Source organism: Morone saxatilis, unplaced genomic scaffold (genome assembly GCF_004916995.1).
Source record: "Morone saxatilis isolate NCDOM2014 unplaced genomic scaffold, NCSU_SB_2.0 Contig4, whole genome shotgun sequence".
NCBI lineage: Eukaryota > Metazoa > Chordata > Actinopteri > Moronidae > Morone > Morone saxatilis.
In genome coordinates this window covers 17,767,827-17,773,423 of record NW_023339984.1, presented here as the reverse complement: position 1 = coordinate 17,773,423, position 5,597 = coordinate 17,767,827, and positions in this window count along the sequence as shown.

Here is a 5,597-nt window from a genome sequence, read left to right as displayed (position 1 = left end):
CAACATTTGATACATACATACACTCTGACAGCATTCCTGTTCGCCCTACAAAGAACAAAGACGACACATCTTTCCTGCTAAAAACATTACTAGAGAACAAGCTCTCCCCAATCGGAATCGGCACAGACTCCTATTTAGCCCACTCATCCACCACACACTACAACTACACCCAATAACAAACAACCCCCTATAATCTATCTCTATCATCAGTTCCTTTATAAGTTAGATTCTATATATAGATCCAACCAAGAGTGTAGCTAATCACTTTCTGTTTGCTTTTATTCTATCATACTGATAAATTCTTAATAAAAACTTTGTTGTGCTTATCATGAATTGCCTGGTCTACAATATGCTCTTCTTTATGAGCAGAGTGAGTTGGCTATCCAACCTCGTTCATAACAATGCTATACACATCCAGCTCACCACTTTAGCATATCTAATAATGATACTTTGGTTGTAAATTATTACACTTGAATTATTAATCAGATTCTGATATAAGTAGCTTCCATTGTAATGAGAAACTGGATTAAACTCGATTATTGGCTATCGTTTCCCATTTATTTAAGAGGTGAGAATCCCAGAAATCATCTATAATATGTTTACAAATAATATATCTAAATCAATTAGTCATTTTCTATTATCTTTGTATTATAAACTTTGATAACCATTAATGATAATTACTAATACAGTTAACCACTGTAACAGCCCTAGCACAAGATTGTGCTACAAAATCATCAAAACAAGTAATTTGTTCAAACACATTTCTATATCTTGCAGTACTTCTCTCTACGTCAACAGATCGGCGAACAGCCATGACTATTCAACCCTCTCTAATTCATAATACAAACAGTACAAATGTATATTTTTGTAACTGTCCTGATCAATATTTTCTGAACTCATTTCTACTGCTGCAATGAAGTTTCATCGCAGGAATCCATCAGCTCAGCCCTCATCATAAACCAACTAACGGTTGCCCAGGACTCGCCCGACCATGTGGGACTTTAATTCGATGTGTATCATTATCACCTCCTCTCTGGTCCCTCTCCAAAAGCTTGAATGCATTCTTTCCCCTTACCCTCCCTTTCAACCGTTTTCTGGTTTCCCAAAACGCCAAACACGACAACCCCGATACCGAGAACAAAAGAATGCAAACAGCAAGCTTGAATCGACTACGAACAGCAGAACTCACGGGGCGATGAACAATCATCTGAAACATAAAACACACGCCTTCCTTCTCAACATTCCCGTATGCTCGCTTTGCTCTGCTGCATTATTCCCTGCAGAAATGTCAAAGAGGCAGTATACTTATCCTACATATGAGCTTGAGAGCAAACTCACTGACGCATTCTGTGCTCGAGAACATAATCAGCCGCCCACGTCCTCTTCCTCTTCGAGACTCGTCGCACATGGACTACTTCTCGACACCCCAAGTATTTCGATTTTGTCTGTTAACTCCTACCAATTACACTGCATGCTCCCCTCCGCCCACATCCCCCACAGCCTACTCAACTACTCTCCTCTTTGCTCAGCCGCTATGGTTCTCCAGATGTATGACTACTGGGTCAAAGCTCTCCTTTACAAACCACAATTTTTCCGTTTATCTGGAACATCTCACATCTCGCACTCTCTGCGCTCTGGCTTGAATTCCTGTTGACTTCTTCTGCTTCGGCCTCTCGTCTCTTCCACAGCCACTCTGCTGCTGACAGTACTCCCACGCAGTCATCGGACCTCTGACTCGCTCTCTGTCAACGGCTCGCGAGAGGAGGTTCCTCGTCACCCGCCCCCAACCACTCTCAGCCTTCCAGATGAACACCCTCAATCCAGTGCTGATTCTTGAAACTCCCTCCCATTAAAGCCGCTAACAGGTGAGGAGACAGAACCTGTAGACGAGGAAGAAGACACTGTGATGACTGTTCTAATTAAAATTTCCACAAAAATTTAATCCATGACTCCAAATATGATATACAGTATATGGACATTGAATGGTACCTGTGACAGACCTTCATCATCATGTAAATTTATGAAAAATATCAAAGTATGGTCTAGGCCTGCTCTATTTTTAAAAGTGTCCAGATAGACTTTTGTTATGATTTGGCGCAATCACAAATAAAATTGAATTGAATTGAATGTGGTTAACGCTGTGTGTGGTTTAGGCAGAAACTGCTTGGTTTAGTGGTTTCCTGGGTAAATGTCCTGGTGTGTTGGACCTAAACATTTCACTCTGACCTCCTTCCTATCCATACTTTGACACTCCTTGAACTACATCACCTTGCTTCCTCCTTTGCTCCCGTCATACTTACTACGGTCACTAGAGGTCGCCTCGTAACAATAAATGTTTCACAATAAGCTCCTTCCACAAACAAACAAGACAGGCTGGAAATAGCTATCTACTGGGTAGACTACAAGCTGTCAGAAATGAAGGAATGATGAGTAAGAGTAAGACTGTCTTCCCTAATGCTCTTACTGTTTATATATTTTTTGGAAACCTTTATCAGACCATGGTATGTTGAACCGCCATGTTTCTACAGTAGCCCAGAACAGACTATGTTGTTGGACTACAAAATCCAAGCACATTTCTTTGCCCACCGTAGTTTTTCCTCTGCGCTTGGAAGGGTAGGGTGAAGTGAGGGACTTGCAATCTGCAACCACTAGATGACACTAAACCTAACTTGCACACTGGTCCTTAGTTAGTAGTTAGTCCTAGTTGTTTTAAACAAATAAATAGACCCGCAATAGTTAAAACAGTGTGAAGGAGTTCTTTCACTTATTTTATGCTTAGGCAAATGAAACCAAACATTTTAGTTATGGTTAACTAAAAAGCTGAAGTTCTTTGGAGGTATGTGCTGGCACCCAAGCTCCAGCAACATCTACATCTACTTCAAAGAGTTAAACCAACATCCACATCTTTGCTTTTGTGTCTTTGATTACAAGCACATCACATACATCTGGATCGTCCCTGCATGATTATAGATGGGACCATGGATTAATGCCCACTTACCTACATAAAGCTCAACCACAGATTTTGTTTCCTGAGGGGGAATGATGCATCTGTAGGTTCCTGCATCGGACAGTTTCACTTTGGAGAGTTTCAGTGAAAGGTCTCCACACTTCAGTTTGTTGATGGACACTGACGTTCTCCCCACATATGACGGATTCTGGTCAATCAGGAATTCTACACCGCCTCGTCTCAAATGGACAAATCTTGGGTTAAGATCAGTTCGTGCCCACTCTGTTGTCATAGAAACAGCATCCACGGCAGGTTCCAGTTGACATGGCAAAATGATGTCATCACCAGCCATTGCTACCAATGTCTGAGGTCGGGCAATCATCTGAGTCTGACCTGAGGAAAGGGAGGACTGTGTTTACCTCTTGCTCAAGCTTTTGGATTATTTACCATCATTCATCGTCTTTCCCACAGGATTTAATGTATATACTTTGATTATTCAGAATATTCATCTAGTGTTGACATCAAGTTCAACTTTCTGTATGTTCAATACATTGGTGTACCAAATACCTACATCACATCTTAATCTTAAAATCTGCATGTTTCATTGTCATTGTGAGCATGTCAGGATGCTTAAATTAGCATTCTGCTTAAAGCACCGCTGTGACTAAGTGCATTCTTACTAGCATGGCTGTAGACTGTAGACTTGTTTTTATTCATATACAATCTAATACAAAGACCTTATAATTATGCTTGTGTGTAACTTACCACAACAACACTGTGTAAGGAAAATCAAAACAACAGTGTGATGCAAAACCAAAGCCCTGCGGTCACTTATCAGAGGACCAAAGGATCGTCCGTTCTTCAGGTGAATCATTCTGGAATTGAGAGAAATAAATAAAGAGCAAATCACAGGAGGTGGATATAACTTGGAAACCCTTTCAACCTTTCGGACATAAACCCTTTACTCAGCAGTCTTAGAAAACTAAAGGCAGTGAAATTACCCAAAAGAGTCAGAATTTCAAAGATCATGGTTGCATTTTCTGTCAATGTAAAACTTATTTTACTCGAAAAACACAGTTAAAGTCAAGTTGGTACAAATCAGTCCATCAGAATAAAAACAGCCTTATAAATGTTTCAGTTAATTTTAAAAAGTGTTTGTGTTCTATTTTCCTTTCACTTATTTATTTGTACTCATTGCTACACAAAAAGAATGTGTACAAATCTGTTTTAGTAAGTGTTATCTGTTGTCTATTAAAGTTACACCAGACAACATCCCCACCTCCAGTTTCCTTTGCTTGTCTGTTATTTTTGTGTCCATGTTCACGTACAAACAAGATTCTGGTTGTTAAAAAAGCACACTTTCAGTTTCATACTCATACTGCTGTCCCCTGTTAATCTTTAACTAAACAAACTTCAGTGCAGTCCTGGTTACCTGGTTAAAAATTAACCACATGTTGAGTGTAATAACTGACATTTTCATGCAAAAAAAAAGACTTGAGTGACAGGATTGTTACTTGTTAAATACATCTTGAATATTTTTAATAATCAGCGCAGCACTCTTTTCAAATAAATAGTTATTGTGCGCCATGATCTATAATAAAACTGTGCAAAAGTCACCAATACAAAAATACCTTTCAGCCAACTTTGATGGCAGAATGGCTTTTACCCTACAAACATGCTATAATGTATTTTTACCAGCTAAGGGTCTACATGTTATTAAACTATTGTAATAAAACTAAGGTATTAAAAGTAAAAAGCCTACATACCTGTTGTTTGAGTCAAAGAGTTGGCTAACCACCGGGGAAAGTAGGCTGCACGGTTAAAGTCCTCAAATCATGTGAGAGTACACATGATTTGACCCCTCCCACATGATAACAGTTAATCTGTGTTGACTTTATAATTTATTTCCATCTAATACAGGTTGCATTAGAGTTTTGACTGCAGGTGTACATTACATGTATTTGCTTTCAAAGCTGTAAAAAATACTTTTGTGTTCAGTACTACCTGAAACAGATTTTTACTTCTTCTATCGCAACATGCCAACAATAACACTATTAACATGTTGATGTTTAACAAGTAATTCTGCACGAAAGTTTGTAAGGTTTTCTAGCACCAGCTATGAAAGGCTGCAGTTATTTTTCTCAGTGTAGCTCTGTCACACAGAGAAAGTCAGAGCTGTCCTCTGAATGGCCCCAGTCCCCAGAAATAAGCTGCACAAGAAAAGGAAGTGCACACCTACATTGTGCTGTATCTTAACCCTCATTCAGTCCCATGCTCAGACAGTCGGCAGCAAGACAACATGGAGGTCACAGCTCTCTGTATCAGACTGTGTGAGTACTGAGGCTGTCTCTACATTAATGATTTGTAGCCATCAGAAGTGAATTTAGATGAAAGAGCATCAATGTCTGATTTGCAGATCTCTTGTCTCTCCAGTGATAAAGGTACCGGTATTGTTGCTGCCTGCACAAATTCAGCCCATCTACTCTCATAAAGCTGGTAAGTCTGTGTTTTCAAAGCATAAAAAGTATGAAAAACAAGTTATATTCTGCTTTATGCTATTTCTATTTACTAAAATGGTATCATTTGAAGAAAAAAACATTTCTGTCTAATTTTTTCTTTCTCAGAATCATCTTTCCCTCATATTGTTCCG